Genomic DNA, 26,474 nt, shown 5'->3' with positions numbered 1-26,474 from the left:
ACAAGCAGGATCGATTCTGCGGAGAATAACAAGACGGGGGTTGTTGCTGCAGAGACCAAGTGTCTGCGTCTCCATCAAGTTCATATATTGAAATCCTTGACCTCCAGAGTGGTGCTGTTAGCAAATGGGCTGTTCGGAGGCAACCAGGTAATGAGAATTAGATAAAATTTGTAGGAGGCCATAGATTTGGACTAGCTACCTGCTCTGACCCCAACAGACCAAACCAATACAGAACTTAAATGCAGTAGTGAGCTTTGCCTGGTAATCAGAGGACTTCTAGTTAAGCTGTAGCCAACTGGCTGGTTGACTACAATTGTAGCTGCTCAGCTCATTTCCACATTCCACTCCCATGCATCTGAAAACTCTGGTCATGTTGGCTGGAGCTCTCAAACCCTGCTGTGGTTCCGAGAGCCACTTGATGTGTGAATTGCATTTGATTTGATTTTTGCTTTGACCATGTAAACATTATTAAGTTTGACTGATGTAAGAAAATTTCCCTTAGATGTGAGGTCAGAGCCCTCATGGATGGATCAGTGCTCTTCTAGAAGGCCAGGTAACTGCCTAGTCCTCTCTCTCTCTCTTTGAGATGAGGATGTAGCAGGGAGGTGGAAGTTTGTAAAAGGGACAAGGTCATCATAAGAAACAGCTGGCGTGTTGAGAGGAATGAATTCCTGGTGATAATGGGCAAGACTTGGCTATGGTGCTTGTTGGAGAACTCAAACTAAGACAGTACCTAAAGACGGCCCATGGAGCTATACTTGCCATAAAAATGCACTTAAGTGCTTAAATCAGCATTAATGTTTAGATCAACTCTGTGATTCAGTTCCTTCTGAGGAAGCAAAGCACTCCAATTTTTGTTTTGTTTTTGAAATGAAGAAGCGAAGGCTCAATTTTAATTTTCTAAAAAGGTCTTTCCTTTTCCTTATCTTTCTTTTTAGTCAGTAGCTATGACCACATACCATCCTGTGTTTGTACTTTGTGTCTTAAACACTGAGTAGGGGTTGCAAGTTAAAGCTAAAATCAAGTATAATCATTAGATTTTAATTTTCACTCTTTACCACCCCCATAACTTTCTAATGTAACCCAAGAAAGGAAATTAGTACTGACACCATGTCAAGCAAGAAAAAAAAAAGATCAGATCTGTGTGAAAAGAGTGAGAGGGGCATTTATAAAGGAACTGATGTCAATAAAATTTTAAATTAAATTTGTTATTATATTATTATTATTATTATTATTATTATTATTATTATTATTATGTGCATGATGTATGTGTGTGAGCGAGGACTCCCGTGTGGAGGTTGGAGGAGAACTTCAGGATATGGTTGCCTCCTGTGACCATGGTTCTGGGACGGAACCCGGGCTGTGTCACCTTGTGCAGATTTACCCGCGGTGGTGGCTGATCTTGGTTGCCGACTTGACACGCCGTAGAAGAACCTCCACTGAAGAGTTGCCCTTATTATATTGGCCTGTGGGGATGTCTGTAGATGTATTTTCTCGATTGCTAGTTGATGAGGGAGGCCTCATCTCCCTGTGGGCGGCACCATCCCTAGGCAGATGGGCCTACCCTATAAGAAAGGCAGGCTGGGAACAAGCCTGGAGTGTCTTGGTGTCCCTTGATGATGGTCTCTGTCTTGTAAGCTGAAATAAACCCTTTCCTCCCCAAGTCACTTTTGATAATAATGTTTATCATGGCAAGAGAAAAACCAAACTAGAATACCTACTAAACCATCTTACTGCCTCTGAAGTCTTTGTATTACTTTAAATTTATTTGTTTTGTTAGAAAAAGTGTCTTGCACCATAGAGCTAAAGGATAAAGGCCACATTTGTTCAAGGTAAGTGGACGTATCTTTTGTAAAAAGGTACATAGATTTTCAATTTTTTTTCCCAAAAATTTTTCCTCTGTATTATATAAGATGAAATAAATTACATTTAAAAAGTAAACAGTTCTTATTTGAATGATGGGCATGGAGGCTCATACCTGCAATCCAAGCATTTGTGAGGTAGAGGCGGGAGGATTGTGCATTTAGTTTTGGTTACATAGTGAGTTCAAAGGCAGCTCAGATTATACAGAGAGATTTTGTCTAAAAAATGGTGGTTTGATTTGATTATAGTAACAATTCATAAATTAGCCACTATATGTAAACTAGATGGGGTGTTCTGCCTCGGTTTGTATATCTTACAGTAGCTCACACAATTAAAAATTATTTATTACAATTTATTCACTTTGTATCCTGGCTGTGGCCCCCACCCTCATCTCCTTCCAATCCCACCCTCCCTCCTGCTTCTCCCCTTATGCTCTGCCCCTAGTCCACTGATAGGGGAGGTCCTCCTCTGACCCTAGCCTATCAGGTCTCATCAGGACTGGCTACATTGTCTTTCTCTGTGGCCTGGCAACGATGCAACCCCCAGGGGGAGGTGATCAAAGAGCCAGCCAGAGATATGCCAGAGACAGCCCCTGCTCCCCTTACCAGGGAACCCACTTGGACACTGAGCATATGGACTACATCTGAGCAGGAGTTTTAGGTCCTCTCCATGCATGGTCTTTGGTTGGGGTGTCAGTCTCTGCAGAGACCCCAGGGCCCAGGTTTTGTTTTTTGTTGTTGTTTTTTTGTTTTCTTCCAGGCTCTGTTGCTCTGCTTTTGGAGCTCCTGTCCCCTCTAGGTATTTCTATCTCTCCCTTTTTTCCTAAAATTCCATGCCCTCTGCCCAAAGTATATCTTGAATGCCATCTTTTCCATAGCAGCTTCTCCTTTCTTCCTGCCTGACCTTGGCAGCTGTTTGTTAACTCCTGTGTGTGCCAATGTGGTGCCCAGGAACACCCACATCCACACAGACATGGCAGCATTGTGTGTTGACATGTCCGTATTAAGATAGAACTTATAAAAACCTTAATGTTTAACATGGAAGTAGTCATTAAAAACAAAAGACCCTGGGGCTGAAGAGATGGTTTAGCTCTTCAGATCCCTGGCTGCTCATCCAAAGACCTGGGTTTGATTCCCAGCACCCACACAATAGCTCATGACTATCTGAAACTCCTGTTCCAGGGTATCTGAGTCCCTCTTCTGTCCTCCAAGGCAAAAAGTATGCAAGTGGTGAGCAGACATACACGCAGGCAAACACTGACACGCATAAAACAAAGAAAGAAATGAATCTGCCTAAGGTTTAGTTTTTGTTATTTAAGTAAAACTATAATGTAATAAGTTGAATATATCAATAATACAAGATGAAGGAGGCCTTTCTGAGGGCAAGACAAATATTTGAGAGAAGTCTCTACAATTTCATATCTGTATAGAAGCATAAATGCTTTCAAAATCAAAACTCATGTTTGGGAGAAAACAATGGGAGAGATAAAGATGGTTTTTCATATTCTTGGTGCTAGCCTGAGATATATGTGTGAGACTATTAAATTTCCCCAACACGCTCTAAACGCATAGCTGCTTCAAAAGCTTTGTTTCCTTTCTCTCTTTGGTGGTCATCTTCCAAATGAAGCAATAACTTTTTAAATATATTTTTCATTAATTTTAATTTTTTGACAGTTTCATACTTCTGTCCACCCTTTTCCCCTTTACCAGTCCCTTCTCACATTCATGGTTTTGGTTTTTGTCTTGGGACGCACTGAGCTTAGCCAGGGCCATCTGTCTGGATCCTGTTGGTTCACTTGTGGGTACAGGAGTGAAGACAGTGACAATGGCCAGTAGGTAATGGTTCAGCAGTGTGTGTGTGTGTGTGGGGGGCGTATGGGCTGGTGGATCTCTCCCTTTTGACTGGTGACAGGCCTCGTTTTGTGCAGGATCCATGCAGGCAAAGGCAACTGAGAGAGATCATGATGGCAAAGGTCATGCCCTACCCACAATACCAGGTTTCATAACTCTTCTCCCATTGTTTTGGCTGTTGCATTCTTTGAGCTTCCCCTTCCACAGCTGAAGCAAGGATTCCATTTCATTTCGCATGTTACATTAGGAGCCCAGTGGTGGATAGAGGGTGCTCTAGGCTCTTGTGCTTAGAGCATGCCCATCAGTACAATTTCAGGATCCACCATGGCATCGTGCTAACCTGTAAATATTGATTAGCACGATTGAAACCTGAAATCGTATTTTTGTTGATGTGTGTATGTATGTGCACCTATGTATGAAAATGTGCCCTTTCTTTTCTTCTTCTTTGTTTTTCGACAGTCTTTCACTGGCTGGGAGCTGCCAATCAAGCGAGGAATTCTGGCTAGGGCAGCATCTCGAGGATCTTCCTGTCCCTAACTATCTTCCTGTCTCTAGCACTGAGATTCTAGGTACATGTCTCCAGGTATAGCTTTTAATATGGGTACTGGGGGATTGAACTCAAGTCCTCATGTTTGCGAGGTAAGTACTTCACTAACCTAGCCCACTCTATACCTCAAGGGGTTGAATGATTGTGTCTCTATGTAGTTATGAATCTGGGAAAAGTCCTTGGCTCCTGGCCTGACCTTGCAGGAGCGATAACTGGGAACTGATAACTGAGCGTACACACAGTACTTTCTACCTCAGAGTCAACCCGAACTTCCTAATGAAAACAATCCAGAGTTCAAACACCATCCTATTGTGGTGCAGGCGGAGGGGAGACAGACGGCTGTTGTTGCCGAGAGCTTCAGAGGTAAATTTGGGGAGGCTCTGGGGAACGGCATGCTCTCGTCTGTACTCCTCCCTGTTGTTTCGAGACCCTGTTTTGTTGCAGCTAACAGCCGGTGCAGAGCTGATCAACAGGCATTCCCCAGGAGGACGGGGCTGTGCTTTTTATCTTCGGAATTGTTCTGTTCATCTTGAACTTTAAACTGTCTTCGAGTAATTAACTTGATTTGATGCTTACATGAGGGTAATCCTCAAAACCCTTAATAGAGCAGAAAAACCGATAACAGCGGAAAGGAAAGATAATGAACAATTGCTGTTAATTTTCTCGTATTTTACAAAGTACAAAATGATAAGATTGACCCACTCCTACAGTTGTTATCTGTCTGTGCAATACATATAGGAATATGGAAATAAACAAAAGAGAAAAAGATAACAGTAAGATTCACACATAATATAGTTTCCTGTGCCCTGAAAGGGCTAATCACTTAGCTTGTGGCATCTATTTATTTATTTATTTTTGAGATAATCTTCCTGCATCCCACACTGACCTTGAACTCCCTATGTAACTGAGGATGACCTTGACCTTGACTACTCCTGGCTCCTCTGCTACTGGGATTACACGTGTGTTCGTTTCAGGGGCCTTTGACAAGCAGTTTAAATAATTTATTCATGCTTATTCTTGAGATGGCAACATGCCAACTATGCCTTGGGGATATGTCTGATAAGAGGTAAAAATATTAATTTATAGATGGCTGTAATAAAAACTGCTGGTATTTACTAATGCGAAGTAGAAAAAGTCAAGGGTTTTATTGTCATTCTAGATGATTTGTTATTTCAGATAAGGGTTTGTGGTGTCGATTTCTGAGAATCTGGCTGTTTACAGGAGCAAATTACCACCCCTCTCCTCCTGTTTTTGGGCTTGAAGAAGTTCACATCTGGCAATGGTCATTCTTTAAGGATGGGAGCCATCTCATTCCATTCTGCTTTCCATTTTCAAGTTGGAATTTGAGAGCACACTCAGCTCCTCAGGGTCATTCTGTGGGCAGAGGGAAAATGGCCAGACTTCCTCAGACCTCGTCAACTATGACACATGCAGGTAATTTATTTGCTTATTGCAGCCTGGGTAAGATAGTAGTCAGATACAGTTTCTAAAAAGAAATAGAATTTTAAAGTTTTGATCTAGAAGAAAACCTTCAGGGTAGTTAACATACCCGCAGTTGTAAGGTAGTCCGTGGCAGAATCAAGAGGGGTATTCATTTGTGTGCTCATTTCATTCATGCTTCTGTTTTTCTTTCCCTTCCCTTTTTCTTATCCCCCCTCTCTAACTCTTTTTTTTTCTCTATTCATTCACCAAATAATAGACAAACACACACCCATTTGGCATTCCCTGGCACAGGAAGTACCAAGATCTGGTGGTGGTGGTGGAGAGGAAGACACACATTAAACAGATGAGTCACAAAAACAGTAAGATGAGTGCTCAGATGAAGCCTGACAAGGAGGTCTTCTGCAGCAGATGGCTAGCTATTGCCAGACAAGCGATGCTTGTTCCCACTCACGGCACAGTGGTTATGCATCTGAACTCTGCTTTCGAATCTTTTCTCCACTGATTAGCTGTGTGACCTGTGAGTAGCTGTTCAGTGTGGACTGATTTTAGAATTCTTAAGGAAGGAGACTTACAAATCCATGGGATGAAGCCACTTGCTTCACCCTTTCTAGAGCTTGGACTGCATCTCCTGTGGTGTCTCTAAGATTGTCTTCCTTTGTCTATCTCTTTACTTTTCTGCATCTTTTTTTGTTCTTCTTTCATCTCCTCTAGGCTTGTCAGTAAAAGCGTCTGTGGTGGTTTGAATAGGTTTGGCCCCCATAGACTCATGTGTTTGAATGCTTGGCCCATAGGGAGTGGCACTATTAGGAGGTGTGGCCTTGTGGGAGGAAGTGTGTCACTGTGGGTGTGGGCTTTGAGGTCTCCTGTGCTCAAGCCAGGGCCAGTGTGGCACACAGTCTCCTTCTGCTGCCTGCAGATCAAGATGTAGAACTCTCAGCTCCTTCTTCAGCACCATGTCTGCCTGCATGCTGCCATGATTAGCCTCCACGATGATATGGACTAAGCCTCTAAACTTTCAAGCCAGCCCCAAATACATGTTTTCTTTTGTAAGAGTTGCTGTGGTCATGGTGTTTCTTCACAGCAATAGAAACCCTAACTAAGACAGTGTCTAATCATCATCTCCTTTAAACTCCCTCAGATTCATCTCTGTTTTCAGCTTCTGACCAATTCATTGCTCAACCTCCCCCCAGCACTATTCCCGAAAATATGCTTATGAACAGGGACCACACATTCTCATCTCACATGTTTTTAAGAGCTTAGTTGGGGCCATGGCTAATGCGCTTACTCAGGGGAATAGAATTTGGCTCCCTCATGTAAATGCTTGGTGGGCTTGGAATTGCAGCCTTCGAAGGCTGAAACAGGAGATCTCTGGAGTAAGCCAACTAGTGAGATTAGCCATGTTGGTGAGCTCTTGGTGAGAAACCTGGCTTGATGAGTAACGTGGGAGAGAGTAATAAAATCTGGTTCCCAACATGCACCTCAGGCCTCCACATGCATGCACACAGACACGTAGTTATACTTGAATTTTCACCCACATACATGAAAACATGCACAACGCATGTGCATCACACACACACATAAAAATGGAAAAAAGAAAAAAAGTCTTAATCTACCAGGGAAACCAGGCATCATATTTATCATTGTGATCCGATGAACCGCCATTACTGACTTAAAATAAGATAGTTTTTGCAGTAATTCAAGCAAGAATAGAATAATAGAAAAATGGCTTCCTCTAAATTTGTCATAAGCATTAAAGAAAGCTGTTTCTCTTGATCAAATAACTTTTAATGTAAGAGTTTTAGCTCAGGTAGAATGGTGTCCTGAGCTCTTTCAGCAGAAAGGGCTCCTTTGTTCTTTTTCTTTAAGATGTGAGACTTGGAGGGGTGTGGGACCCTGTTTTAAAGCTCCTGTCATGCATGGCTCATGTAGAGTGAGGTCTGTAAAGAGGGCAGCTATCACCTATCATCCCTTATGAGAAACGCAGCCCTGTTTCCCCAATGAAGCCTTAAAGCGGAAAAACGGATTGCGAATATACCAGTGTTTAACATTTTGGTACGACTATACCACAAGAAACGTATTTTATTGTATCCCCTGCCCCGAGAGACGCACTGTATATGCAGTTGCAACAACAACAAGAAAAAAAAAGTCACAAACTGTAATTTTACGTGTTGTTCTCTGACATTTTCTGTGCTGCTCTCTTTATTCTCATTACAAATGGAATTCTGGTTATAATACGCTGGGTTGGTTTCATGTCACAATCTGCAATTTGGGAAACAATTCAGTGTCTGTGAGCTGCAGGGAACGAGGCAAAGCCAGGATCCAGGTCGCCTGGTGGGGGGCGGGGGCGAGGAGAGTGGCAAACAGAGGGTGGTCTTAGATATTCAAAGCAATAGTTGGTGTAATATTTGCGGTGTGCTGAAAAACATGTTTACCAGAAGAGGCTCATCCTTGCTGCTTTTCTCATTGCCAAATACCTGAAAGGAAGCAACCTGAGGGAGGGAGGGTTTGCTTGAATTTGTGGTTTGAAGGCAAAATCAGTCCATCATGGTGGGGAAAGAAGGGTAGTGGGCTCTGTGGTAGCAGGGTCACGTGGTCTTAGCTGTAAGAAGAGAGGACAGGAAGCAGGATTGGGTTATCAAACATCAAGTCACCCCCAGGAGTCAGCCTGCCTCCTGGGAACCTCTACCTCCTCAGACTGCACCAGCTGGGGAAGCAATCAAAGACAGGAGCCTATGGAGGACATTTCACATTCCAACCACAACAAGGTTGAGTTGAACCATAGAGAAAATGGGCTTTGGAATGAGCACAAGAGTAGTTCAGGATATAGCTAAAAGGAACACAAGCCACACAAAACTTCTACTAACTTAAATTAGGTCACATTTCTGGACAAATGTCATTTGTGTGTGTGTGTGTGTGTGTGTGTCTACAGAAAGCATGTATCTCATGTATAAACATTTACCCTGTGTTTATGGAGTGATTTAGTATTTACCCATTATTACTTTATAACCTCATGTGTCCAACACTGCCGAAGGACTGTCTGGGAAGTGAAGGCCAAGAGCAATCGGGACAGTGACGATGGTGATGATGGGATTCACAGCCGATGAGTGTGGCGTGTCTTCTGCCCTCCTCTTCCGGTTTGGAACAGTCCTCAGTGAGCGTGGGGTGCCGCTCGCCGTGGAACCGGGCACGGCTGTGATGAGTTGCTCCACTCACATGCCGGGGCATCTTTGCATTTAACACATCCTCTATAAATGATGCTTGAAATAATCTAGTGGGAAAAAAGCTGAAATACCGAGATGCTTAGACAGTAAAGCTTGTCCTAGGCAAAATAACGAGCCTGTTTTAACAGCCCCTCTGTGGCGGGCTTAGCTCTCCCTTCTCACACAGGGTTTGAGATGTTCAGTTTTATTTTATGTCTTTATTAAGCTATAGGAGAGTGGATTGGTTTTCTGCAATTCCCATTAAAAAATTTTTTTAAAGGTCGCTTTTTTTTGGGGGGGGGTACAATTCTCTTTCGAGAACACAGAATTAGAACAACATGATGGAGACGGCTTTGTGCCCTTGCCAACTGGAATGAGTGCTCGTGGAAGGAGGGTTGTTTCTCTGGGTAGCATGGCTTCAACAGGGCTCCTTAGGGTAGCGCTGAGCCTCCAGGGCTGAGATTGACCTGTGTCCAGTGCTTCCAGCTGCAGAACTTCTGTTTTTCAATGAACGATGCTGATGGGAGTGTAATTTTCAGAGAGAAACGCAGAGAGGAAGCCAGTGAAACCAGGGACAGGACTCAGAAAACAAACGGGAGAATGGCAGGCTGAGAGAGGGGCAGACTTGTGGGTGCTTGTCTGAGAATGCCTTTGAATAGTTCAAGCTCTTCCCTGTCAGTGTCCTCCTCTCTCATCTCTCTCAGGCCTACAGGTGGTAGAGGAACAGTCTTTTCATCGTGTCAATCATCCGCTTACATCTGTTGAGTGTTTCCTGTGATTGACGCCCTAGGCACCAATTTTGAATCTCTCCCATCTTGGCCCAGGAGGAGAGAAAATCCCAACAGTCAGTTTTCTCACCCATTTATTCTTTCTTCTCCCTCTCCCCAAGTGGCTCAGGACAAATGGGAAGAACTGCCATGTGGCTTATACAGCTTTGGGGAGAAAAAGGAGTTAACAAGTGGAGCTTGCCTAGTCAGTGGGCCTTCCTGGCTGCAGCTTCTGTGCTAGCTCAGCATCTTTCTAGTCCTCCGTTACAGAGAATGACATGTGGGCTTCATGGCTGTGTTAGGAATAACAACAGCAGCCATTCGGAGGAAGAAAGAACTACAGGAGGTATTGTCCTCCTGTAGCCAAACCATGGAGGTTTGGTCTGATTCTCAATATCCACGAAGGAGCAGTTCCAGGTCAGGGCCACTTCCCCCAACTGCAGGTGTCAAAACAATCTAAGACTGTCTTCTTTAATACTACCTATTAAATAACTCACATTACCATGTAGATGTTAGGTTGGCTTTGGGTATTTTCCTCAGTGCTCTCTGTTTCTATCCTTTCAATCTGGAGCTCACCAACTGCACAAGACCAGCTGGTCAGGGAGCCCTAGGTATTCTGCTGTCTCTAATCCACCACTGCCGAGGTTACATGCTTGGGCCACCACGCTTGAGTTTTGTGTATGTGTGCTGGGGATGTGAACTTGAGTCTTCATGCTTGTGTACCAAACTCTTTACTGACCAAGCCTTCTTGACGCCAGCACAGGAGGAATTTTGTTCTTTGTGTTTATCTTTTAATTCAGTAACCTCCGGGTACCACACGGCCTACGTTTAAATCTGAGCTTTGACCTCAACAAATCATGTGACCTTAAGCTAGTGCTCAAAAGTTTGCTTCTCAGTTGGTAATGATTTGAATGGAGTTTAAAAACCACATAGAGTTTTAGGAATGCTGTTTAAAAATGTGTGTCAAGTCTCCAGGCATGAAGGAATTGCTTCCTACTGGTGTGTGTCCTTCCCACTCATCATTCTGCGAAAAGCTCCCGGGCTCCAGGAGACACTGTCTTGAACTCTCCAGTGAGAAGATCTTGTTAGACTCCAGGGCTCAGGTCTAGAGATCAGCAGCTTTACCTCTGCTCTTATCGCTTCCTCAAGAGCCATGGGGTGTGATGGCATGTCTTGCTCTATGGACACCCTCCTTTTCTTCAAGAATTCAGGCTTGCTCTCTAGATCCTACCTCTACTCACACATTCTATTCACTTTATCATTATTATGGCTGCTATTAATGTGTGGCTATGATGTGTGTGCAGGTGAAGGCGCGCGGATGCCACAGCACATGTGTGAAGGCCAGCAGGCGACAATGCGGGAACAGTTCTCTTCCTCCACCTTTCCAGGAATGAGCGCCAGGGGTCACACGCAGGTTGTCAGGCTTGCATGGGCAAGCACCTTTACTTGCTGAGCCACCTCTCTGATGCTCTATGTCCTTTTAGAAATTATTTAATATTCTTCCTCCCCTCCTCTATCTCGTTGTTAGGTCACAAATGCCAAATACCCCATAATGACAGTGACACTGACATTGTCCAAAATGACAGTCTCGGCTCAGGCTGGACTACAGAAAGATTATTGGAGGATAGAGAAAAGTTTACACACAGCTTTCCTGACTGTCAGGAAGACTCACTTCCCTCATCTCTGCCCACCTACCTTGGGTGAATGGGGTATCCGGTTCTCTACTGGCATGAACCTGTGGTTACATAACGCAGGCCACAATAACCCTCAGGCTCCTTTTGTGCCATTAACAGGTACCCGTCACACCAACCTAAGACCAGCAAGCTAGCCTCCTGGTTTTCCTCATCTCCCCCACTCCTTCCCCACTATGGTAGCTTCCAGCTGTTACAGCTTACAGTTTCCTCCACACACACTGCAGCTACTGGGTCCTCCCCACCCCCAACTCCCGCTCCCACCCACACCATTGCTCTTCTCTCTGCTCCGGAGAGATAACCTTGCCCATTGCTGGTCTCCTGCTCTCTCTGTTCTGGAGAGGTAGCCATGGTGGCTTTGGACTCCCTGAAATGTCTCTGGCTATCCTCTCTTTTATATTTACAATACATAAACCGTTCTTTTTCCCACCCATGAAGCAGACCAGTTTTGTGGTTTCATTGTGCCTTCACTTACACTCATAATGTGTATATCCCTGAGGACTGCTTCAAAGACAACTCCCCTACCCCAAGGGTATCAAATATTTTATCTCTTTTTGGGAGGCTGAACTCACTATCTGTTTTATCCTTTGGACAGAGAACTTGATAAAGAAATAAAAATATACCCCAAGGCAGTCTAATCCCAGTGACTCTGAGAATTCATTTTGAACTTCTTATCTAGAGGCATTTTTCTAAATGGCTCGGCACTCAGGTTGCAAAGGATACCACGAGGAAAATCAATGTTGGGAAAGAGCCAGCGCATGGAAAAGTCAGCGAAGAGACCAAGGAATCCTGCCTTGCTCCCTACCCTTCCCATTAACTTCTGTTTACGTGGGTCTGTAATTTCTCTCCTCGGAGCAAAATCACCCTGAATGTCTTAGTTACTATGAATTGGGAAAGAACCTGTTGTCAGAAAAAAATTAGTATTGTTATCTTTTAATGTGATCTTGACAAAAGAAAACATTTCTAATGGCAATGACTTAAATGTGTGTAAAAGTGACACAAGAGAATGTGTGTTATGGGAATAACCCTACATTTATCAACGTGATTGAATTTTGCAAACATTAGGAAGACATGTTGGTGAACATTTTTTTTTTTTTTTTTTACATTTTTTTTTTTTTTTTTTTTTTAATGGCATAATGGTAAGAAGGCTCATATAACACAGATCTCCTTGCTGGTTGGGAATAGAAAGACACATTTTCATGGTGCTGGAGAGCTAGCTCATGAGGCCTGATAGCCTAGGGTCAGATGGAAGGGGAGGAAGACCTCCCCTATCAGTGGACTGGGGGAGAGAAATAGGAGGAGAAAAGGGAGGGAGTGTGGGAATGCACAAGGGAGGGGGCTACAGCTGGGATACAAAGTGAATAAACTATAATAAGTAAGTAAGTAAATAAATAAATTTTAAAAGAGCTGTATGCTTCTAGAGGATGTGGGTTCAATTCCCAGAACCCCCACAGCAGCCCGCAACTGTCTGCAACTTCAGTTCCAGGAGGTCCGCTACCCTCTTCGTGGGCACTGTACTCAGGCGGCGTACAAACGCTCACGCAGAAAGAGCACACGTACACAGAAAGAAATAAAATAAAAAAGTAAAAGCATGTTTTCAGGTTTTTGTTCTTTCGTGGTAAGCCAGACGTTCGTGGCGGATGCTGGATGACTTCAGAAGTCTTACAGGGCACGCTCTTAGCGCCTTCTCCGTTTCCGAAAGGTAACAGGGTTAAAACTACAGATTATGGGGAAGATCGCACACCATGATAAAGCCTGCTCCTTCAGTTTATTTTTTTCTTTCTCTTTTGAACCCTATTTCACAGAGTCCTGAAAAACAGATTCTAAATTAAATGATGTTCAGTGAGGTTTAAAATGGAGCTTTTTGGCATTAGTTGGAGCAGGGATACTGGAGGCCATTGTGGATCATGAAGGTGATACTGATTGACCAATATTTCTGTTTGGTAGTAAGAGCCAGAAGGGGTAGTACTGAGTGGAAGACAGGACCCGGGTTGCTTTGCATGGCTGAACCCATGGCTTTATTCTTCTATCCTACGTACAAGCTTCTCTGGTTTTACTCGTGAAAGAAAAAAAATTAATACTTAATGATTAAATTTATTAATTAAAACAGCAAATATGGCTTTTAAAGATATATTGTTTTTAATTATGTGAATAGGTGTGTCTGTGCATGGGTTTCTGCACATGCGGAGAAAGTTCAGGAGTTCTTGGATACAGGAAAAGGGAACCTTCTGGACATGGAATTACATGTGGTTGTGAGACCCTTGACCTGGGTGCTAGCAACTGAACTTGGGTGTTCTGCAAATGCAGTGTGTGCCCTTAACTATTGAGCCATCTCCCCAGCCTCCAAATAAGGCTTTTATAATATCAGTAATTAATGACAGGATACTGAATTTCTACAGTCCAGAGTGTCATGCTCTAGAAAGTATTGGGGGACTCTATTAATTCATAAAGAGGTGCTAATTTATATGGATGGTGGTGTTAATTATGTGCACAGTGCTTTGCAGCAGATTTCTAGAACTTTCACCGTCCACACACTCAGGAATCCCATTAAAATACTAAACTGGAAGCCATACTATATGCGCAAAAGACCTGTAGAGTAAAAAGAAAGAAGAAATGGTATGTAAATAAAGTGTGGCTTTCTCAAACTCTACATCCTGTCTTTGGAGACCCGGTCTCTCATTGAACTTATAGTCACAGATTGGCTAGCCTGGCCAGCAAGCTCCGAAGATCTATCTGCTTCTGCTTCCCTTCCGTCAGGGATACAGATGCATGGACATGCCCAGATTTTCCATGTGGCTGTGATCCTAAGGCAAGTCCTCAGTTTGCATGGCAGACACTTTCCGGATTGCCGATTCCCAGCCCTGCTTGTCTTACGTTTGTTTGAGCTTCCCATTTTTAAAAATGGGATATGAATGTAACTTTCTATGTTGCTGTCTGTTTCTGTTGTCGGTTCCATCAGCGTGTGTATTGGAGATTTCTGCTGTTAGGCATATTTACACCTATACTATTTATATCTTCCTAGTAAATTTACCCTGTTATCATCCTGTAACGGCAGTTTTGACTTGGTCTATAAGCCTGATGTAAATATTACCTTTCTTCTCTGTCTATCTTTTGCATGGAAAACTTTTTCCATCATTTTGTTTTCAGATATATTATTATTATATTTAACATAATATTTTTCCTAAAGATTTTTCTATTTTTTTTAAAATAATTTATTTTTTTATGTCATGTGCATTGGTGTTTTACCTGTATGTACGTCTGTTTGAGGGTGTTGAAGACCCTGGAACTGGAGTTATAGACATTTGTGAGCTGCCATGTGGGTACTGGGACTTGAACCCTGGTCCCCCAGAGGGGCAGCCAGTGCTCGTAATTGCTGAGCCACCTCCCCAGCTATATTTTTCTATTTTTTAAAAAATATCTGTTTATTTTATTGTTATGCATTTGGGTGTTTTGCCTGTATGTATGTATGTGTACTGCTGGTGCGCTTGGTGCCAGCAGAGACCAGAAGAGTATCAGGCCTGTGGAACTGGAGTTACAAACAACGGGCAGTTGTATGCTTCCATGTGGACGCGGAGGGCTGAACATGCCTTCCCCTCCCCCTCTCAACTTCATATCCTTAAAAAAAAAAAAGACCTCACAAAGCCTAATTTGTGCTGCTCATATCCTCAAGGGTGTGGCACTCTCTACCAGAGCATATCTGAGCCAGGAGGTTCTACACCGTTAAAGGAATCTGTTCTCCCTCCCCACAGAAGCCATAAACTGTCAATAAGTCTGCAGCTACGAGATCATGACTCTTTCCACTGCAAGCTCAAGCGTTGACTTTATCATGAATTCTTAAGCTCTTTGCTTTCTCTTCGCTCTCTTTTCCTTAGGTCATGTTTTGTTTTACTTGATGTTTTCTCACGAATACCTTAGCCTACCTTCTCTTTTCTTCATTATTGTTTTCCTCTTATTATTAGTCTCTATGAGTCTGAAGACCTGCCTTCTTTCTTCTGCTTGGGCAAGCCTGCTGCCCAGACTCCCTGATGAATTTTACAGTCCAGTCACTGCACTCTTCATCCCTAAGAATGTCTGCTTGGCTTCAGAAGCAGTTTCCATCTTTTTTGTTGATGTTTTCATTTTGTTCATGCCCTGTTTTCCATGCGTAGTTTATCTTCGTTCTCTCGAAGCTCCCTGAGATTCTTCACGGTGATTACTTCAAATTATTTGTCAGGCAATTCATCTTTATTTCTTTTTTATTGGTTTGCAGAGACTTTGTTGGAGCAACCAGCTTCGTTAGGGTCTCAGCTTTCACTAGTAAGCTCAGCTCTTGCTTATGGGTGATGCACAAATCCCTCGTAGGTATGTGTCTTTCCTGATATTATGTGTCTTAGTTAGGGTTTCATTGCAGTGAAAATACCCCATGACCACAGCAACTTTTATTAAGGAAAACATATAACTGAGGCTGGCTTACAGGTTCAGAGGTTTAGTTCATTATCATCATGGTGAGAAGCATCGTGACCTGCAGGCAGACATGGTGTTGGAAGAGAAGCTGAGAGTTCTATATCTTGATCTGCAGGTAGCAGAAGGGGACTGTCTCAACACTGGGCATAGCTTTAGCATATATATGAGACCTCAAAGCCCGCCTCCACAGTGACACACTTCCTCCAACAAGGCCACACCTCCTAATAGAGTCTCCCTATGGCCAAGCATATGAGTCTATGGCAGCCATATCTACTCAAACCACTCACATTGTATGTATGTTTCATGTCTGTAACTCTCCATTTAGAAAGGTCTCCAGGTTCCTTGCTATCACAGGAAGCACCTCACTCGTTTTCATTCTCAGTGCCCTTTGGATACCCAAAGCATACCAGTTCTTTGAGGATTTGGAGTCAAGCGAGTCAGAACCCTTTTCTCATACAACCCTGAGAAAATTAACATCAGACACATATTTCACACTTTACTTCAAGGCGGAACTTTAACTTATCTGTTTGCTTTTGATTATGCTGGGATGGAATGCAGCAAGAACACTTGTGTGTGGAAAGAAACTCTTTTTGTGAGCTGTTCCAGGGTTGCTCCTCTTGGCTTTGAGGTTCCTGGGTCAAGTATGATGCTTTAGTTGATTTCTGAAGTATTTTTAAAAAGTATCTGTCTATCTATCTATCTATCTATCTATCTATCTATCTATCTATCTATCTATCTTGAGACAAGTTTTCTCTGTGTAGTCTTGGCTACCCTAGACTTGCTTTGTAGACCAGACTGGCCCAAAACTCACAGAGATCAGCCTGTGTGTGCCTCCCTGAGTGCTAGGATTACAGGTGCGCGCCTCCGTGCCTGGCATCTTACTAAAGGCTCTTGTACTCATGTTGATGTCATACCATTGCTTCTGTGAGGAAGATGGTCTGGGGCTTCCTGTGCTGCCATCTTCTTGCTGTCACCTTCCTCACACATCTGGTGTTTTTATAAATGTTTCCATTGCACACTTGAAAGGCAATTCATCTTAAAAAATGGCTAAATCTTATTAAGACTAGGGCCCTACTTCTGAACCTATCAAATAGAAGTGCTGAAGGCCCCCAAACAAGAAGAGACTACTTTGAACAGCAGAGAGGCATGTGCAAGGGTCTTCCATATGATTGGCAGTTGTGTTCTCATCAGCTCATGGTTTTAAAGACCCGCTCCTCGTGCACACGGTTGGTATAATGAACTTAACAACTGTCGCAGAATGACTGTGTTTTCAAAGTATCACTGAAGTTGAAACTCACAGTGTGATTTTATAATTGTAGCGTCTGTTGATGAGCACACACAAGGAGGACATGAAAGGTGTTATTAGTAGACAGTGCTACCCAGAGAGATGACAGTTGGAAAATAAAATGGAAATGAGATAAAAAAAAAACAAAAAAAGAATTGTTAAAATCTCTGTCAAAGAAGAGCAGAAAGGGGGAGGCACCCGGAAGGAGGGTGATGAGTATGGAAATGAAGTCTGCATCTGAGAAGAGACTGAATTTGGGACTCTGAAGCCGATTTCCAGCAGCGCTCACAAGTAGAGGAGGAAGAATTTGGATGTTTATTGCAGAGAAAGGGAGGAAACATCATCAGTTTGAGGATGATAAACTGACCTGCAGAAGAGAGAGAAAGAAGGGAGGGAGCGTTTAGCATCATACATGTGGCAACAGAAATATTGAACAAGCAAAGAAACCAACGAAATGGTGGGCCAGAGATCTTGACAGGCCATCATCAACCACCATTATTATCTATTAAATGTCATTGTATCGGTCTGGGCATCAGGGTCAGCCTTCCCAATTTGCAGCAATTGTATCCACAGTGATGGATATAATTGCAGGACCAGAAGAATAATTACTGCTTTTCTTACTGCTGTTACATGGATTTAGGCACCATTAATTTTGTAACTGTTATGAAGTGGTGAAAAAGAATTCTCTGCATCTTTCCTATATTCACTTTCTCTTTATTTTTTTAATTAAGTGCATACCTTGAATTTAATGGCAAAGCACATTTTACAGTTCAGCTTTGCTTGTTCATAATTATATTTTATTTTCATTCATATTTATAGTTTGGTGTTTGACTGGTTATGTGATTTTTTTTTCAAAACAGAATCTACTGGAGATTTTGATTCAAGGTACATTTTCTTATATTTATGTAATCTGACATTCTATGGGAGAACTGGCATTCAAATACTCTACTTAAAGTAGTAATACAGTAACATGATTTAGTCCAGAGCCACTACTTCTATTTTTTGAGACTTTGATTGACTGAAATAATTTCTTTACTAAAAGAATTAAAAAAAAATTTTTTTTTGAAACAGGGTTTTTCTGTGTAGCCTTGGCTGTCCTGGGCTTGATTTGTAGACCAGGCTGCTCTCAAACTCAGAGATCGGTCTGCCTCTGCCTCCCTGAGTGCTGAGATTATAGGCATGAGCCACCATGCCTGGCTCTAAAAGAAAAATTTATATGCATGAACTTCACCTAGGCATTTTCTATAGTGGTATTTTTTAAAATCATTTTGAATTTCTAAAACCATACAATACATATGTGGTAACCCCTGAGAGTAGACGATTCTCATTATCTATCTGAAGTGTCCGTCTATCTGAAGTGATGTTTCTCAAAGGCATCTTTCCATGTGTTGGCCTTCCATGTTAGAAATAGGAGGTTGCCTTGTGGACTGTATAAAAGATTAAAGAAAAGTGCAACTAGGGGTCATTTGGGGCAATGTTTTGGATCCAATGACTAACTTGCTTTTCCGCATGTGAGGGTCTTGTCTTTTTCTAATGCAAATGAGAAAACAAATGTGTCTGACCCACACTTAGCTATATTGCTATATGGCATTTATCTTTTTTTGTGTGTGCGCATTTCACAAAGTCACATAAATATTTTTGTGATTAAAATTTTTTTGAGGACATAAAAACATACCAAAAAAGCAAAATATATGCCATTTGCCTGGATGGAAAGCTCAATATTTTAAATATATATTCCGGCTCTGAGTTCATGTATAAATTTGGTGTGCTTCCAATAAAGAATCTAATGGATTTCAAACAGCACCTGACATGCTGTTTCTTCAGGAGAAGAGCCACCGCTAAATTTGATTCCATTAAGATAAACAATATGTGGAAAGCAGTCCAACAGAGTTAAATATAAGTGACAACACAGGGAAAATATTTTTTACTATGTGTTCCAGGCAAAGGGGCAATGCCTAGGACTTTTAAAGAGAAACATTTGAAATATTTAAGAATATTAATAACCCAATAAAAATGGAGAAAGGATCAGAAAAGACAACCACATAAAAGTGAAACATTGAAGTTCAATAAACATATACTAACATCAGTTGCATATTGTATTAGCCAGGGTTCTCCAGAGAAACAGAACCAATTGAACACACACATGTGCTCGCGTGTGCGCGCGCGCACGCGCGCGCACACACACACACACACACACACACACACACACACACAGCCATCCTATTGGTTCTGTTTCCTTTTCTTCTTCTTCTTCTTCTTCTTCTTCTTCTTCTTCTTCTTCTTCTTCTTCTTCTTCTTCTTTTCTCTCTCTCTATATATATATGTATATACACACATATATATGTATATGTATATACACACACATATATATGATGCATTATGAGGAATTGACTTACATGTTGTTGAGGCTGAGGATCAACAGTTCACTGTATGTGAGCTGGACACTCAGGAAAGCTGATGGTGCTAATTTTAGCTAGAGATGAAGGCCTGAATCAGGATCACAGTATAAGTCCCAGTTGTCTGGCCAAGAGAAGGCTAAGGTCACACAGTTCTGAAAGAGAGAGGAAGAGGGCCATCACTTTACTCAGGGGTCTCTGAAAGAACAGAATGAATTATAGTAGCTTACAGGCTATGGCTCAGCTACTCCAGCAAAGGCTGTCTGTCTCCCAAAGGAAAAGGTAGGAATTTGGTAGCTGTACAGCTCATGATACTAGATGGTTCAGCAGTCCTAACCTGATGCTGGAATCCCAGGGGATTGCTAGAGAGCTGCTGGTCTTCAGCCCGTGCTGGGATTCTGAAGAAGCAGATCTCAGTACTGGTGAAGGAAGGAATGCGTTAATGGGAGGTAGATGAGTGTGCTAATGAGAGGGAGGGTTAGGTAGGCACAAAGCAAAAGCCTCCTTTTCCCATATCTTCTGTGTGGGCTGCCACCAGAAGGCCTGGCCCAGGTTTAGGGTGAGTCTTCCCAGCTTGCAGGATCCCATCGAGTCTGTCTCTTACAGGTGTACACAGCGGCTTGAGTTTCAGTTGATTGACAACCACGTTTAGCCACTATGTATCTAAACAAATCAGATCCTAATCTCTTCTGGAAACACCCTCACAGACAGACACATCCTGAAATAATTGCCTATCCAGATAACTGGGTACCCTCTGACCCCACCAAACTGATGAATCAGATTTATTTTTACCCTAAGAACTCATGGAAATGAATGTTTTTCCTTGAATGCTTTTTATTAAACACAACGGTTATATACAGAGACTACAGTTATTAAGTGTAGGTAACAGCTATGCACTCTGAGTTCTAGTGGGAATATTAAGCCATTGGTGCTATGGAGAAGAATTCGCCAGCTTGTGATAAGTTTTAGCTAGGTGTGGTTTATGGATCCTGCCATCCTTCTTTAAGGTGTCAACCTCTCTGATCAGCAGTCGAGAACGAGAAAGTAAGGGGAAATTTTATGTCATTTTTGGAAGAATTACAGATACAATGCCCTGTCACAGAGTAATTTGCAAGACATACTGTGATATGCCAAGAGCAAGCTGAAATATAGAGCATTACATTAAAATAAAAAAGTATTAGCATGGACTGTCATGCGCACTTATAAATGCCTCAGGGTGTCTAGGAAAGACATGCCAGACAACAGTGGTCCCTTAGGCACCGTCTGAGAACATGGGTTGGTGGGAAAGAACTCAAGTGATTTATTTTCTTAAAACACATACACACACACACACACACACACACACACACACATACACAAAGTACTTTGACCATAGTCAACCCCCACCAAACTCTCCTGCCCTTCTTCCTTCCTTCCTCACTGCCCTCTTCTAAATAAATCACCCTCCTATTGTCATGTCTTCTTAAAAATTATGTTTTCTTGATTGACAGATAGTATTTGCCTGTACCAATAAGGCGAATGTGAAATTTTGTCTCATATATAGGAGTGTAATGACTAATTCGGGATAATTAGCATATCTATCACCTCAAACTCTTACTTCTTTATGGTAAATATATTCAAGATCCTTTCATACATCACCATTTATTTTAATTTAGGTATTGTGCAATTTATTTAAAGCTCGGCTGTGAAATTAAGCATTTGCTCTTTAAGTTAATGCTCCTGGAGTGTCTCGTCCAGAGCTGGGGAGATAAGATAGGATGACTCTTTTCTGAGGGATGTAAAAACTCTCTTCTGAGCGTGGCTTGCTGAAGTGCAGCGCCACTTGAAGTTTAGGAGACTGGATGGTTGATTTTTAGATAAATTTTGTAATTATAGATCTGAAAAGCCTTAGGGTAATTCTCCCTGTCCAGTCAATAAGGGCACACCCCCCTTTGTGGGGCCCCACATTGTCCTCTCCCACTCTTATCTAGCTCCCATTGTCAGAATCACGATCCAAATACAGGGCATTAAGCAAAACCTGCTGTTATGGGCTAGTCTATGAAAAGGCGTATCTATGGAAAGGATGTGAACACACCAATCATGTACTCAGGTAGAAGTCGTTTCCCTGCACAAGGTTTAGGATTTTCGTGATGCACAAAAGGAGAAAGAGGAAGAAGCAGGGGAAAAGGGCAGGGGAAGGAGTGAACAAACTTCCACTTTTATTTTGTGGAAATTAAGATGTGGTCATTGATTCCTGCAGATAGGGACTGAATGTTAATCAGAATACAGACTTTACCCATTGGGGAGAAGAATACAGCAGGCCTTAAAAAGGTCTCCCTAGATTCACTTAGTCACTTATTTATTCATCCAGCATATTTTAGGAACAAGCATTGTCCTGAGTCATCCTGAAATGGAGGGGGCATGTTGGATGCCTCTTAAATTCCGGGTCATAGACTGACATAGAAAGTAAATGTAACATAAAATGACTGTGAAGTTTAAAAGCTATGAATAAATTCATCAAGGCTTTCCATAGAGAACTCAGATAAAGAAAAATGCCAATCTCAGTAGCGAGTGGGGAGAAAATCATTCCAGACAAAGGGAACAGCATGTGCAGATGCCCAAGGGAGTGTGGGTGGGGAACTCAGTAGGGGTCCGTGTCATTCAAAGGGAAAAAGAACAATTTCAATCCGCATCCTATCTTTTATTTATATGCGTGCCTGTGTATCCGCTACCTGTGTGCAGGTGCTCACAGAGGTCGGAAGAGGGCGCTGGATCCCCTGGAGTTGGAGTCCAGGCAGGTGTGAGCTTCCTGGTGTGGGTGCTGGGGATAGAACTTGTGTTGGAACATGGTCTAGGAGCAGAGCCGTGTGAAGAGAATTCTGAGGGCTTTGAAGAACAGTCTAAGAAACCATGGCAAGAGTCTTGTGGCCACAGTTTCCCCAGATGTGGAATTATCCTTGGAAAGTGTTTTTCTGCCCCTCCTAGGAGTAGCATGTAGGAGTGAGTTTACTTCAGGGTACTCACTATGGCTTGCTGTTGGTTTTCAATTAAATGTTTAGAGTGTCCTTTATATTCTTCTATGGAAAAACATGTATTTTTTTTTTTTTTTTTTTGCCATGTGTGGCTTATCTCTGTGAATGTGTACGGTTTGAATGCACGTGAACTTCACTTATGTGAGCTCTTTTAACTCTCGGAGTATAAATTGGCTGAGATGCGAATAAAGCTGGATGTTGTATGAGACCCTGCTCTGGCTCATTTATTTCCTCCATTCTCCCGGGTCCCACCTCCTCTAGAGCAGCGACAAACTTTGGTCCTGTGGAACAGCAGCAAATTCTATCGACCTCTGAGCCATCTCTCCAGGTCCCTGAACTTTGTTTTAAATGCAGTAGCAACCCCTGAAGAGTTAATAACAGTAGTGTGGCTTGGATCACAGGTTTGATCACCGCCCGTGAAAATACAGACACCTTAATTATAAATATTGCTAAAATTGTCTTCTAAGAGGCAGCCAGTGGGAGGAGGTGAAAGGGTAGTGGGGGTTAAATATGATCAAAGTCCTTTTCTTTCTTTTTCAGACAGGGCCATTTTGTAGTCTTGGCTAGCTTGGAGCTTAGTATAGAGACCAAGGTGGTCCTGAACTCACAGAGATTCTGTCTCTGCTTCCTTAATACTGGGATTAAAGGTGTGCACCACCACATCTGGCTGCAAAGTACATTTTATATGTGTTTGAAACCCTTATAAAGAAACCTGTTATTTAATACAATTATTTTGTGCTAGTAAATGCCAAGCCATGATATCCTGTTAGTGAAGAAAATGTTTTCTCTCTAGATAAACAGTAGTGAGAATGAACAGTTTTCATCTGTTTGGATTCTGGAATGGTTAGTCCAAGACAGTAATTATTAAGAAAAACAGATGTAAGTAAAACATTTTATTTATTTTATGCAGCTAAATCCCAAGGATAGAGATAAAACTTTCCAGTAACTCTTTGTGTGTGTGTGTGTGTGTATATATCAGACTGTTGAGATTAAAATTCCTTCAGACTGGAACATGTGTCCTCCACTGGATTATCAAATGAATTTTCCCTTTGGTATTAATTTCCACAGTAGTGATTTCAATATTCGGAAATCGCAGAGCCAGACCCTCCTTTAAAGAAAACAATTGCATTCTCTGTTGATGGATAAACAGTTTAGCACAAGATTGCTTGATAGCACCCGTCTTAAGTTATTTGGTCTCCCAAGGCAGGAGTATTCTTTAGAGCCAGCCCTTCCTCCTTGCCATTGTAATGACACCGTAAAACAGTTCTTTTTATACTTTCCAATAAAACAGCGCGACACCTTAAATCTGAGTTGCTTTATTTTTAAAGGGGGAAGAATGCGCGTGATTCCTCCCCGTTCGCCTCCCCGCAGCAAGGCAATCATCGGCTACAAAGAAGGAGGCTCAGGGGAAACGGCCTCACTCTATAAATATATTCAAGGTAACCGTATAGATAGAGGGGATTGTTCACGGTCGGATCGGATAGGAAGACAAGGTGACAATAACCTAGAATCATTCAGATAGAATTTAGGTTGTCGGTGGGAAAAGCATTCCCCCATAAACACCCACTCGGTCCGGGCCTAGGAGGCGGGGAACTTGAGAACACAGGAAGTTCAGGTCAGATGGTGGTGAAGGTGATGAGGGTCCTTGCTTGGAAGCTGGGCCCTGCTGTTCAAGGTGGATAGAGATGTCTGTCAGAGGAACTGGGGAACTGGAGGGCTTTAGAATGTGATACTCATCACAGTCTCCCTGAAACCTCATTATCACAGTGTCCCTGAAACCTCATTATCTCATTTCTCATTAGATAATTTTTGTAGGGCTGGAGAAACGGCTCAGTGGTTAAGGGCACTGACTGCTCTTCTGTAGGGCCTAGGTTCAGGTCTGAACACCCACGTGGCACCTCCCAAACACCCGCAACTCCAGTGCCAGGGGTTCTCACAAACATACAGAGAGGCGAGAAGTTCCTTTATTTCCAGCGAACGCCCTCCTTCCTTCAGAGAAAGAGAGTGAGTAAACGCAAACCCAGCAACTCACGCACAGGATGGCGTCCGCACGCGACACGTGTCATTCCGGAAAGGCGATAATGAGGATTCTAATTACCAGCAGTGTTGTGTGGTGTCAGCTTCTTTGTTTCATCCAAGTCACAGTGAGAATGTCCAGCTCGCCAGGAGGATCTAAGCCTGCAGATCATTTGAAGGTGCCGTCTTTCCGGAGAGGGGGAATTACTGTTCCATCTTTTGGAGCTTAGACTAGGATTTTGGGTAGCCGGCGAGCCTGAAGTTTCCACGGCTTATATATCCTGAAGCCAGGCTGTTGTTGGTAAAAGATAATCTTTGGACAAATGCTGTTTTTCGTCTAATTCATATTTGAGCTGGAATTTCCAGGATTTTTGACTAGCAGTGACATTTTTCAAATATTGGCTTAATATCTAACTTTACTTCATTATTGGCAGTGCTTGGGATCTGTACGGGGCTTGAGCTGACTCTCTTTAAGGTTTATTTGCATAAGGCAAACTGAAGATGGACTTCTGACTGCATACTAATGAGGCCGTGGGTTAGCTTCTGTAGTTCCTGAGTTGGCTGGATGTGTGAGGGCCCACGCTGTCCGTCTGCCTCGTGTGACACCTTTGGAATTTCTAGTGATGGGACTAAAGAACATTCTTTCTCAAAGGAAGAGCTTTGACACATGGTGGCTACTTAGTGGTGGATACAGCTTACCGCTATTTGGTTTTCTAAGTTAATTTTTATTTTTATCTTTTGATACAGTTGTCAAAAACCACTATGCCAGCCTGGGAAAGAAGAGCTCTTTGAAGTAGAAGAATTAAGAATAGGATAAATAAGTAAAACAATGCAGGAAAAACATGGCTTCTGATTTGGAACTAAAAAAAGGCTCTACCCTGCAGGGTGTCAAAGCAGATGCTGAGATGCTTATGGCCAACCTTTGGGCAGAGTGCAGGGAATCTTAGGAAAGAAGCAGGAGATAGTAAGACCTGGAGAGGACAAGAGCTCCACAAGGAGAGCAACAGAACCAAAAAATCTGGGCCCAGGGGTCTTTCCTGAGACTGATACTCCAACCAAGGACCATTCATGGAGATAACCTTGAACCCCTGCACAGATGTAGCCCATGGCAGTTTGGTGTCAAAGTGGGTTCCATAGTAATGGGAACAGGGACTGCCTCTGACATGAACTGATTGGCCTGCTCTTTGATCACCTCCCTCTGATGGGGGAGCAGCCTTACCAGGACAGAGGTGAAGACAGTGCAGCCACTCCTGATGAGACCTAGTAAGCTTGGATCAGAAGGAAGGAAAAGAAGACCTCCCCTATCATTGGACTTGGGGAAGGGCATGTGTGGAGAAGGGGGAGAAGAAGAGGGATTGGGAGGGGAAGAGGGAGGGAACCACAGGGGGGGATACAAAGTGAATAAAGTGTAATTAATAAAAATTAAAATAAAAGAAGAATATTAAAAAAATTGTGATTAGGAAGAATTCTATTTTACTTCTAAAGCCCCCAAACCCATTGAAGCCTTAGAAAGATGAAGAGGCAGCCAACTAGTCAGTTGGTCTTCAAATAGGTACCCTGGGCTCTCTTTCACTAATTCCACGTCAAGGAGGTTTTCCTATCTGCCTGGGTGTGGGACCAGACACAGGTCCACTACTGAATCAGTGAGTGTCTAGGTAGGACCAGACACAGGTCCACTACTGAATCAGTGTCTAGGCCCTTATTGCTGCGACCAACCATGTGACCTGAAGCAACTTAACCGACAAAATGTGCATTTTGATTCATGGTTTAAGAGGTTTCCGTTCACCATGGCAGGGAAGATACGGTGGCAGCAGTGTGAAAAATCTGGTTACCCTGGAAACTGAGAGTGGACATGAAGGAGGATGGGCTATCCAACTCCAAAGCTCGCCCCTAATGATTCCCTACCCCCGCCTCCTAAAGGCTGGGCTGGGGACCAGGTGTTCAAACATGTGGGTCTCTGAG

Source organism: Meriones unguiculatus, chromosome 10 (assembly GCF_030254825.1).
Source record: "Meriones unguiculatus strain TT.TT164.6M chromosome 10, Bangor_MerUng_6.1, whole genome shotgun sequence".
In the NCBI taxonomy this organism is placed as follows: Eukaryota; Metazoa; Chordata; class Mammalia; order Rodentia; family Muridae; genus Meriones; species Meriones unguiculatus.
This window is presented reverse-complemented; position numbering follows the sequence as displayed.